Source organism: Coccinella septempunctata, chromosome 7 (assembly GCF_907165205.1).
Source record: "Coccinella septempunctata chromosome 7, icCocSept1.1, whole genome shotgun sequence".
In the NCBI taxonomy this organism is placed as follows: Eukaryota; Metazoa; Arthropoda; class Insecta; order Coleoptera; family Coccinellidae; genus Coccinella; species Coccinella septempunctata.
Window position 1 is genome coordinate 31,748,302 of NC_058195.1, and position 13,166 is coordinate 31,761,467.

Consider the following 13,166-nt stretch of genomic DNA (forward strand, 5'->3'; position numbering starts at 1 on the left):
GAGCACTATTCATAGACGTGGCAATTCCAAATAATACCAATCTTCTAGATAGGCACACTGAAAAAATTTCAAAATACAGAGATCTCGAGGAACAGACCAGAAGACAGTGGAAGCTGAAAGATATCAAGACCATCCCTATTGTCATTTCATCTACAGGCCTGATACCGAAGAAACTACTGGAGAACTTGAGGAGACTTCAGATGGACGAAAATATCTATAGAGTCATGCAGAAGGCGGTACTGCTCGGAACGGCGAGAACTGTACGCAAGTACATGGGGAATGCAGAGGAACACCGTCTGCTCCGACAGGAAGTGCGGGTGGAGCAGGAATCCAACCTACAGCAGGGAGGCGAGGAGCGACCCGGACCCGACCACCACCACGAGCCCGAAAACCTGGAAAGGGCTCCAACAGAGCTTAATCCTTTTGATATCTGAGATATCTGGGATAAGTGAATTTTCCTCTGGAGAGGAGTGTGAAAGCCGCAAGGCTAAAGTCATAAATGTATTTAAGGCCATCGACCTGAGTCCTTCAGCCAATAATAAATTTCAGTTACATTCTGTATGCATTTACAAAAAAAAAAGTATACAATATAAGTTACGTAATATCTAATACATTCAGTTTTTGCAATAATGTGCATGTGGGAAATTTTCTTTGTGGTTGTCTAGGCACATCGTCTTGTGCTAGGTCAGTTACATCCTTCAAGTCGTGTAGTCTCTTCATGAATTTTCTATTTAATTTTTTCATACGCTGTTCGATCGGTTCTACTTTGGTTAACTGGTATAGGAGATTATTAGGCGGGTTGTGTAGCCGGTTCCTGGGATGTCTCAACTTGGTTATTGTTCGTAGAGATGATGTTTCAGCCACTTGTAGTATTTTTAATACTGATTCTCTACAATTTGCATACAAGGGATTTGCATACTCAATCATTGGTCGGCATATGGTTTTATATATGGTGGAAGCAGTCTTAATGTCAATTCCATGGTCTCCATAAGTTAAACATTTAAAGTGTTTCGCTCTGCCGATAGCTTTCCTTTTCATGTTGTTGGCGTGGAGACGTAAATTAGCTCTATTGTCCACCTGAATACCTAAGTATTGGATTGACGATGCAGGTTTCACTTTTTTATTGTTTATAGATATTGTTGGGGAGTCTTGATTGATGTTGTGGTTAAATATGATCAACTGAGATTTATCTGGATTTACTCTGAGTCTCCATTTGGACAACCATGATGTGATGTCATTCAGGTGTAATTGTAGTTTGTCCATACAATGTTGTAATGTTCTTTCATGAGAAATAGCCATCGTGTCGTCTGCGTATTGTAGGGTATATTGGTTGCCTTGTTCTATTGGGCTTATATCTCTGCAGTAAATATTGAAGAGGAGTGGAGATAAAGGTGATCCTTGCGGTGTGCCCTGCATGGGGATGAAAGGTTCAGATAGTGTCTCGTTAATTTTTATCCTCAGTGTTCTATTTTCTAAATAGGATTTTAACAGATGGATGAGGTAGGAAGGAGCATTTGACTTGTAAATTTTGTATAGTAAACCTTTAGTCCAGACGCTATCAAATGCTTTTTTAATGTCGATGCTCACTGCTGCTGTTTTTTTGTTATTCAACTGTGCGTTTTGTATATTATTGAAGAATATCGTAAGTGGGTGTACAGTGGATTTGTTTTTACGGAATCCGAATTGGTATTTTGGTATTAAATTGTTAAAATGTTCTTCTAATTTAGATTTGATAATCTTTTCAAGTAATTTCCCTAGAACTGGTAAGAGGGTTATTGGCCTATAGTTTTCTACTTTGGAGTGGTCTCGATTACTTTTTCCTATAAGAATGATTGTTCCAGATTTCCATATTTGTGGAAATATACAGTTATTAATGCTCCATTTGTATATCTCAATAATGTGCGAGTGAATGAACGGATCCAATTTCTTGACGATCTTCCAGGGAATGTTGTCTGTTCCTGGCGAACTGTTCTTAGACTTATGTAGGATTTCGTAATAAGTACTTTCTTCTATTTCAAATATTGTGTTATTCACCTCCTTGGAGAAGTATTCTGCATACCAACTCTCAACTTTCTCTTCTATTTTAGCATCAAATTTTGGGTCCTTATCGTATTGATAGGTTTTTTCAAGGTATTGTGCAAACAGTTCTGTCTTTTCGGTGTCTGACCTATGTGGTTTGTTGTTATTGTCTAGGATCGTCGGGATATTGTGAAATTTTTTGTATTTTGATAATTTTTTGATTTCTTGGTAAAAGCTCCTTCCTTTGGTTTCGCAAATTGCGTTACAAGCCTTAGTCCAGGTGTGTTGTTTGAACTGTTGTATCATTCGATGTATTGACCTATTGTATTCATTAATCTGCGGTTTGAGAGCTGGATCTTGACGTTGTTGGTATTCTCTGTACATTTTTCTCCTATTTTTTATCATCCTTATTATGAAGGAAGGTAGTTCGTGCAGAAAAGGGTGGTGTTTTTTCAGAGGTGTGTGTCTTCTGATGGAGTCGGACAGTTCATTGTTGAATAAGGATATGTAATTTTCGTCTATTCCCGTATTTTTATGTAAATCTATGAACTGTGTCATATCTTGGTTGACCTTATCTATCTCGCATTTGTCAAATTGTAAGCTTTTTCTCACCGCTATATTGTCAGGTTGTGACTGCATGTCAAAGGTGATCATCATCGCTAGATGATTAGACCCTAGGTCGGCGACAAGTTCTACTTTTTTTATGTTTCTTTTCAAATTTGTTGAATAAAATAATAGGTCAGGTGTGCTATCCGGATTGTTTTCCATTAGAAATGTGGGAGGTGTGGTGTATTTGCTAAACGCATCGTTTTGGAGAAATTTTTTAATTTGTTTATTTTTTGCTTGATTAGGGTTGAAATCACCCACTATAATCGAGTATTTGTACAGTGCCGCTTTTGTGAAAATGGTCTCTTCAATTTTTGCCCTTGGGTGTATATACACTAAGAAAATATGTAGTTTCTCATCTTTAAATGGAATGGTGAAGTGTAGTGCTTCATTAAGACAGTTGTTTATACTAGGAGAGTTGTTCTTACCCATTTTCAAGCTGGGATGGCACTGGACTAGGCTACCTCCTCTTGTGTTGTTTATTTTGTGGCCTATCCGATGGATAGTATCCCAGTCTCTGTATCCTATGCTGTGTTCTTCTTTTATTTTTGCTTCTACAAACATTGTACACTTTATATCGTTCGTTTCTATGAAGTTATTGACGAGGTATTTTTTTGGCATGAAGCTGTTTATGTTATTGTAGAGAATTTTAACTTCAGAGTTGAATTTGCCGATTCACATTATTGTCGACAGGTTCAGTTGGTGATGGTTCGTTGGGGTCTTCCATATCGAACATGAGAATATATATTCGGTTGCCTGAAAAAACAGCTGTATCTATTTTATATTGTGTGATGAATCTTTTCTTGAGTTTGTATAGAAGTTCTTCCCTGTTGATGTTTTTGGGTTTATTAAGTTTTCTGATGTATGTATTTATAATTTCATCATGAATAGTAATTGGAGCGTGTATCCGGCTGTTTTTTTTGTGCAGATCTTCTAGTTCTCTTGTTTTCCGGTTCAGAGGTTTGATGTTGACATTGGGAATACCTTCAATGGGCTTTTTGGGATGTTTTGGGCATTTGGCCGACCATGCAAGGTGCTCTTCTGATCCGCATGCACTACATTTTGGGGGAAGATTTGTTCTGCAATTTGCCGTCTTATGATTACCTTGGCATTTGTTGCACTTCGTTTGTTGTTGACAATTTTCTGTGATATGGTCGAATTGATGACATTTACTGCATGGACTTGGTGTGGGGTCAGGTGGATGACTTGCAAATACAAGGTAATGTCTATTTTTAAAAAACATTCCATCATTTAGAAGTTTTTCAGAAGTTGAAGCTTCGCCCGTAATTATTCTTATATGTGTTGTAGGTGTATTGAATGCTCTTGATATTATTCGTTTGCAAAATCGGTGTTTCAGGTTCATTTCCGTCAGGTGTTTACTAATGTCTTCATCTTTAATGTATTTTTCCACTCCTGTTATTACCACAGAGAACGTTTGTTGTGGTTCCGCTCTTTCTTTTCCCCTTATATATGGTTTAGTTTCTTTGAATTCCTTTATTATTTGCTCTGTGATCATTTTTTCCATTGCTGTGGTGAGTTTCATTTTCTCTTGATTGGATTTAATCAAGTAGCCAATTTTGGTTTTAATTATTATGTCTTCAGATTTGGGAAATTTTTTGTTCCATTAGTCCGACATCTTGATTCTATCTGTTATCACTTTTTCGTCTACTGTGAGGTAGAATAGATGCTCATAATTAGTGTTGTTTATTTCATTCATTCTTGTCGAAAAGTTCTTTGTATTTGTTTTGATCTTTTGAGATCGATTTTCAAGGTTGTCTTGTTGTGTATGTGGACCTTTAGGATTCGAAATTTGTTGTGGTAAAGATGAGTCGTCTGTTTCCATCGTGTTGTCGTTTAAATTATCTGGGATCAGCTGTGGCGGGCTAATTTCGGCTTCAGGTGTTTTGTTATCATTCACTTTTTTGTTGTTATCTTTCTTCAGAACTCTTTTCTTACGCTTTCTGTTTGTTGGTTTCTTGAATGAATCATCTTCCTCGGTGGATTCTTCCGTATTTTTCTGGGATGATTTTCCTTCAGGATTAGACATCCTTTCTGCAAAGAATGTTTCGAATTCCGAAGCGCTATATGAATTGGACCGCGATATCTTCACTTAATATTTCGTCAAATAATTTCGTGGATGCGTTATCAATATACATGTGCTCCGTACGGCTCACTGCACTGATGAATGCTATAATAAAAAACTCAATAAAATATTCAATTTTTCCAACGCAACTAAGGCATGCTTTGATCAAACCAGTATTCAAGAAGGATAACTTAAATGACCTCAACAACTATGGACCTATTCGTCTTTTACCAGCGTTCTCAAGAATTTTTGAATTAGTCATGAGTTCTAGAATACTGAGGTTCATGAATCAAGACAACCTTTTTTCCGAATTTCAACATGGATACTTGAGAGGCAGATCAACCAATACAGCAATATATCAGTTCATCAATGTAATTTTAAACAACTTGGAGAATAAAAACATGTCACTTGGTCACTTTTTATAGATCTGAGGCATATGACTGTGTAGATCATGAATTAACTTTTGTTCAAACTTGAGAAGTATGGTATAAGAGGTAATGCTAATGCTTGGATTCGATCATTTCTCGGGAAGACAGCAACAGGTTATTGTTGAAAATAATGTAATATATATATATATATATATATATATATATATATATATAGTTATAAAGTGTTAATACCACCTCCGAAATAGTAACTCGTTTAACGCTCTCACCTCATATATATCGCTGTCACCTCCGAAATCGGAGGTGACAACGTTTTGCCTTGTTTTTTAGCTTGTTAGATTCAGGAGGCTTCAGGGATCAACATATCAAAAAATCGTTTTGAGGTCACAACGCACCCCGTTTATGTACTGAACAATCTTTTAGTTCGAGTGTATATCACTGGCGCTAGTGTGCTGAGCTGTATATCGAAGAATTGCTGTGGGGGACTCTTTGCTCGTTAGCACCTCCGAAAATGGCAACGTTGTATTTTCAAAGCAGATGTAGACAGGCGGAATATAAGTATACGGATGAATTAACTGTAGAGAGGCGCAGCGCGCTATCTCCTCCATAATTGCAATCCAGGCGGCATATCTCAACGATTTTTTATCGCATTTATCTGTAGGGGAAAGAATCACGTGAAAGAAAACCAATCTTAGCTCTCTCGAATGGAATTATGACTGTTTATATTCCATCGTGTGTATCTATGCATCCGTTGAACTTCTTTCATCTCAAGCTAAATATTCAGATGTAAATGGTGATGAATATTCAAGGACAATGAGCCATTCCGAAAATTTTCATTTCAGAATCAAAAGAAAAAATGCTACAAATTTTACAATATCACAGAAATGAACAACGTCGGCTAAACCGAATGTTGGACATTGTTGTGTTATTTCAAATGGAACGCTCTATATATTTTTCTTAAATCGGATTGCTCAATGATTTTGAGGAATCCTTTGCTCAGAAACATCTGTTTTATTATCGATTATGTTTAATTATTGGATTTTCCCGAAAATTTGAATAGATTGTACCATCTCTCTGGTTTAAAATACTGGAACTAACAATCTGCACTCAACTAGTAGAATACCTTCTAAAAGAAAAGATCCTTTTACCCACACAACATGGTTATGTAAGAGGTAGATCAACTCAGACAGCAGTGTTTGAGTTCATTTCAGGAATCCTTAATGCCTTGGAGGATTCTAATATAACAGTGGGTCTAATGCTGGATCTATCAAAGGCATTCGACACCCTGTCTCACGACCTTATTCTCCATAAACTTTCTGCATATGGCATAAACAAGCTTGACTGGTTTCAATCATATTTAGCAAACCGCAGGCAGAGAGTGGTGATCTCTCAGAACGGAAAAACAACAGTTTCGGAAGAAGAACTCACAGAGTTCCGCAGGGTAGCATATTGGGCCCTATCATTTTCATCATTTTTCTAAATGACCTAAGTACCATATTCGATGAAACCATGGTTAGGACAGTGAATTATGCAGATGACACAAACTTCACTGTATTGGCCAAGCACGATTTAGAGTTGAGTTTACCATTTTACACTCAACTTTAACTCTAAATCGTGCTAGCCAGTGGTTTGAAGCAAACGGTTTGTGCATGAATTCTGAAAAAACAAGTGCCATCCTATTCAGGACAGCTCATTCGGGTCCCCAAGTGCCTACCAGCATTTCACTGTCTAACTCCACATTAGAACTGACTAAATCTTGTCGCTTCCTAGGCCTCACTATTGAGGTAACCCTTGATTGGGGAGAGCACATTTCCAACCTTTGCAATCAACTGGGTACCATCTGCTACACTTTGGGAGTGCTCAATAAATATCTGGACATAACCTCACTAAGAACAATATACCAGGCAGTGTTTAGGTATGGCATCATGTTCTATGGTAGTTCATACAACCTACATAGAGTGCTGAAAATGAAGAAGAGAACCTTCAGAATGATCTGGAGGATGAGGAGGACGGAATCATGCAGGGGAGTCTTCAGAAGGAATGGTCTTTTGACTGCTCCTGCTGTACACATCCAAGAAAGCCTGATATTTACATTCAAGAACTAGCACTACTTCGAAGAGAAAACAGTAAGTAATTACAATACGAGGACAACTGCACTAAAATATCCAAGACACAGATTAAGCCTCACTGAAAAGGGACCTGAATATAGATATATTCGTTATTACAATAAGATAGCTCACAAACTAAGAGGAGAATGGACTCTACAACAGTTCAAGAAATTCATCTTCAAACTCCTACTTGAAATCGAACCCTACAGTGTGGAAGACTTTATGGAACACAGACTATAAAGCAGAAAATGACCCTGTTTCACTTCAAGTGTTTAATGTCATGTGTACACTTTACCTGATATAAAGCACATTATTTATTTATTTATTTATTAATTTATTTAAATTTTTTAGTGATGTATCATAAAGAAAATTACAAATTATATCGAAACAAGTAAGAATTCATGAAGAATTATCCAAAACAGATTTGCATTTTTCGATAGATCATACAGGATGTAAGGGAAAAAATAAACAAAATTGAAGTCTTTAGAAGGCCTCGAGTCAACATATTTTGAAATTGCAACCATATTTTTGTCAAGACATGATGAATCTACAAAATGAAGGTAATAATATAGATACATACTCGGATACATATGATTGATTGGTAATTCCCAAAAGCTATGATGAACAGCGGACACTATGATGGACGCATGATGAAAGGAGAAAGACAAAATTTAATTTAAGTATTTTCGAATGAAGTTTTATTATTCAAAATAAATGATGATTCTTATAATTAACAAATCAGGTGCAATTAAAATTTTTGTTTTGGTCTTCGAAAATAACACATATTGATTAAACTTCTACTATCCAAAATGAATAGGTACATAGATAAAATGTATCTATATACAGGATATCTGTAAACAAATGCGAAGGACTAAGGGAGATGATTCCTTAATGAAAATAAGCGGGGCTAGTTCCTATAATTTTTTTTCCAAATAGACAGCTCTTCCAAGATGCAGCCTTGGAAGGCGATGACGAGTCTACAGTTTTTATTTTTTTTTTTACAGGTTCTGAAAAACACTGAGTCATAAAACTATACATATTATGAAGCACTGAGTAGATTGGTACCAGTTTCAACTTCGGCAAGCTCGCAGTTTAGGCGGTAACTTGCTATCGATTTTTTTAATGTGTCTCTCCCTTAAATTCAAAAATTTCTGTGAAAATGTTGAAATTTGAGTTATTATGCTATTGTCATAGAAGTATACGAAACTATCAGGTCGGGGGATCCAAGATTTCGGGCCGATTCACATGAAAAAAAAAAAAAACATAATGAAATGAATTTCGTGAATACCGAGGCTGAAAACCACTATTCTCCGCTATGAAAATTCAATATTATTCCAATAATATACCGAGTTAATTAATGCTACGTTGCTATTACTATAAGGCCCGGTTGTTCAGTTCAGGATAAGGCCGAGATTTAAGATGATCCTAGATTAACCTGACAGAACTGAACTGAAGTGTCAAAATCAATTTAGGATAAACTTTAATCCCGAACTGAACAACTGGGCCTATTCATGTAGAGTTTCGGATTTTGCGAGAATCTACTGCTTTTTCTTCAAAACAACAACTGCGCTGAAGGAAATGTGATTGACTGTTATCTATATCATTTACATCATTATTTGCCGAACTTCAAAGTTCTGAATGAATTAAAATCTAAACTTGAAAATATACGAGATAATTTTCGCAAGAATTTCAATGAAATCTGAAAATTTTCATCATTCTGGAGCATTCTGGACATCAATAATTCTCGAATCATCCATGGAATAAATTCAATTTTATCCAATATAACACGCAAAACGAAATGTTATTCGAACTCGGCATCTTGAGCAATTCGTTCCTAAAAAGCCCGAATCAGGTAGAAAATTTTGAACCCTTCATATCAGCGTTAACACGTGTTTTGCAGTAAACAGATGCCGATTTCGTTTTCAACGGGCCATGTAACTAGGGTCGGCGTTGGGTGAAAGGATGAACGGTTCTTACAACAAGAAGAATTTGAATTTTCATATGACGGTGAGAGTACAAGAAGTATACAGGGTGTTTCACGAGTAAACAGACAAATGAAAACCGTGAAAAGAGGGCATTGAGCTGAGTTCAGAATCATACCATATACAGGGTGTTCCAAAACTAGTGAATCAAACGTTACACCACGATAGAGTAAACCAAATATTATCGAATGACACCAACATTAGTTCGATGAAAATGTACCGTTTCCAAAATAATCAGAATTTCATTAAAATACATAAAGTTGCCGATTTTCGAACTATTTTTCTTAATAACAGGGCCAGTTTGTGAAAAAGGATATCGATTTTAAATTATATTGAAGTAATATTATTGTTTCATCTTCCCTAATTGAAATTATTTTAAGTAGTTAATCGATAACCATAACCTAAGTAAATGTAAATTAAAACAATTGTTTTTTCTACATGATTTTTAATACTCAGAATAAACAGGGGTGATAATATGGAAGAAAAACGCTATCCTCAATAACAAATTGGCCTTGTGACTGAAAAAATAGTTCGAAAATCGGCAACTTTAGGTTAGGTTTTTTTAGAAACGGTACATTTTCGCTCAACTAATGTTGGTGTCATTCGATAGTATTTGATCTAGTCTATCGTGGTGTGACGTTTGATTCAATAGTTTTGGGGCACCCTATATATAGGTTTCTTCGAGGTTTTTTGAAATTTCTCAAATTTCCGTTTGGCTATAACTCCTGAAATTCTGATCAAGTCGACTGAAAATTTATATTTAGCCTTGAGTTGTTAATTTCATTGAAACAGAGCATTAAAATTCGACAAAAATCTGGACCGGGCTCAGTGAGGCTTTACTTAACTTCAAACTCATAAAAACACCATGTATGTAGTTTATTAATCATAATTTCAACTTTTTTATCTGCATTATTATTGTCTCAAAATGAATTGATTTTTAGGTTGCCCCACCTGTTGATCATGTTCTAGAAATAATTGTTTTGGTCAGACGCCTCTAAGGAATAGAGCACTTCATGAAAATGTATTTAGAAATCCATAATTGATTTTTTTCAAAGAATATTCTGTTGAATGTGTTCAACAATTATACCATATTCGGTCTTCAAAATACTCTTTCACAAGAATAAAATGTTTCAAAATTGATAATATCCAAATATGGGTGGAAAAACTACGCTATCTTGAAACTAAAATTCAAAACTTGATAGTCAGAATGAATCTTTTTTTCTATGGACAACTAGTTGTGTGAATAAAAACAAAGAAAGAAATCGCGGGTTGTCAGATCTGGAGATCTAGCAGTCCAATATTGGGGTCCTACCCTTCTAATAAAATGACCTGAAATACTGATAAATACTTTTGCTGGTGCATGAATATCATCAATGTTTCAATAACAAATTGTAATAAGACCAGAACAATCCATAGATTTCCATAGATCCAATAATGACTATAACGGAATCAGTGAAGAATTCGAAAGTGCATTTATCATACTTATCCGAAGTGCCAATCATTACCTTCACTAAAAGACCAAATGAGGTGAAAACCAGTTCGGAAAATTACTTCAGTTCCACGTTGTCCATAAAAAGCGATTCATTCATAAGACATCGAATTATAATTATTATTTTCATGATCATGATAGCGTAGTTTTTTATTTCTATTTTTGTTCATTATCAATAACAAAGCTTATTATCACTGTTAATGACTTATCTGAATGACCAGATATGCTATAAATATCAAAAACAAATGCAAGACATATATTGAGAACGAAAAAATTCAGTTGAACATTTCCAATTCCATTTTTAGATTTCCTCAGTTGATTGGCGATCATATTCATCCCATTAATTAATGTGAAGTAAAAGTCAATATGCAGCGCTGTTTTTTCCAGACATTTCACGATCAAACAATTATTCATTAAAAATAATCTGAAAAGGCATACCAAAGTTTCATTGATTTTGAGAAAATCAATGGAGATACCTGAAAAATTCAAAATTATGACGAGAAAAACTACAAACAGAGTGTTTTGCATGAGTTTAAATTTGAATATATCCTCAATGAGTTCGGTCCTGTGTTCGTCAACTTTTAATGTTCTGTTTTATTGAAACATAGAAGTTTAAGCGGATAATGAATTTTTAGCCGAATCCAACTAAAATATTTGGAGTTATAGCCGAACAAAAATTAGGGAAATTTGAATAAACTCCTCTCTATATCGGAAACGGAATGCCTAAGACACACATATGAGGTGTTTTTGAACTAAGCTCAATGCCCTCTATTCACGGTTTTCGTTTGTCCGTTTACATGTGAAACAACCTGTGTACTGAAAAATTTCAAAAGACTCCTCGAGCAATTAAGAAATGCCATTAAATCAAGGAGTTTCTTTTGAACCGCTATGATGAAAAATGTCAATATCCAGTTATTATTATTATTTGGGGTGATTCATCGAAAATCCCCAATATCTCGAAAACCAAGGCACTTTTGCCAAACGTAAAATATATTTATTTGAACCGCCATAGAGTACTCTACCCGCAGGCTCCATATTATCCACTCATTACGCCACACCCTGTATAATTATTATTATTATATCAATGTATTGAAAATAAACAGACATGAATACTAGGCAGTTGTTTTGTTTGAAGGTGAAGCTCCTGTTGCTTCAAACTTCTTTTAATTATTTTGACGCAAGATGATTTTTGTTGAGGAATTGAACATTCACGTAATTATCCGTTCATTTCTTCAAGAGATACCCATTCCCTACCACCTATGAGTATTCAATTCAATGCTAACACTGCATCAAATGCATTTCATCTTCGGGTTGATTTTTTTGAATTCTACAACTGATGTAACGTCTTCAGCCAAAGAAAATAAACAACAGTAACTCTCCTCAAGCTACTGATTACTTCTATTGTCCATGTAAATAAATAGATTTGGTATGTCTTCAATCAGTTTGTATAAATGTCAATTATGTTCGTTACATATTTTCGACGCAATATTTTCCGAAGTGATTTGACATTGTGATGAAATACGTAATTACTGAGAGTCTCACGTAGAACGGACTACGTAGCACTGATTTAAAACTCAAAAATGTTTTGACAAGCGTCTTAACCCAACATTTTCGTACCATACAGAGTGAAAGGTATTCAATTTCCATGGCCAATCCTGTGCTAAAATGAAAGTGAATGAAGTATAGAAGCTGAAAGTAAAACGTATATCTTTGTTGATTCATTCGGGAAAAACATTTCAATGGAGTTCCTCATGTCGTGAATATAATGCCCAAAATTTAGATAACTATTTCATACCAGAACAAATTCGGTAAAATTGTCTTTGGAATTAATCTTATATGTAACGAAAAATTTCATTGTCATGTATCATTCATTTTAGGACCTATACGGTATTAAACTCCCCTATCGAACGAAGTATCGTAGACATAGCATACTTATTCAAAACTGTTGATATTCATGAAGAAAAGATAATAATTTCTGTCCAAATTCATTTACTCCGAATCCTTATCAATCAATTATTAGCGTATGAAGTTTATTAATATCAGTATCGTTCTCGAACTATTTACAGGCTTCAGTATGTGTGAATGAATCGGAAGAGCAGCTGTATTCTGTATATGAGTAGAATTCAAGCTGCCCTACTTTCTGTCCTCCTGAAATCTGGCAACGTTGCGGGAGGTGAGAGCGCACTACTAATAAGAAATATATGCGGAGGTAGTAAGGTCTGATTCGTTTGAAGAAAAATTTTTCAATGAAAATCTTTTCCCCTCTTTAGGTACCCCTGTTATTTACCTTCCCCTCTACATATATAAGCAAAAATTATTCCAATTAAAAAACTCCTTCACCTGGAGGTCAGGTCGCCCAATGAACTTAACGGAGGTAACAACGAACTACGGGTTCATATATATATATATATATATATATATATATATATATATATATATATATATATATATATATATATATATATATATATATATATATATATATATATATAT

The 13,166-nt window shown here is 35.1% G+C and overlaps 1 protein-coding gene across 1 annotated transcript in view; it reads right to left on the bottom strand.

The window, feature by feature from the left end:
• The window catches only part of LOC123318065, an 81,306-nt gene that overhangs the window by 57,102 nt on the left and 11,038 nt on the right, over window positions 1-13,166 (bottom strand). The window lies entirely within an intron of this gene.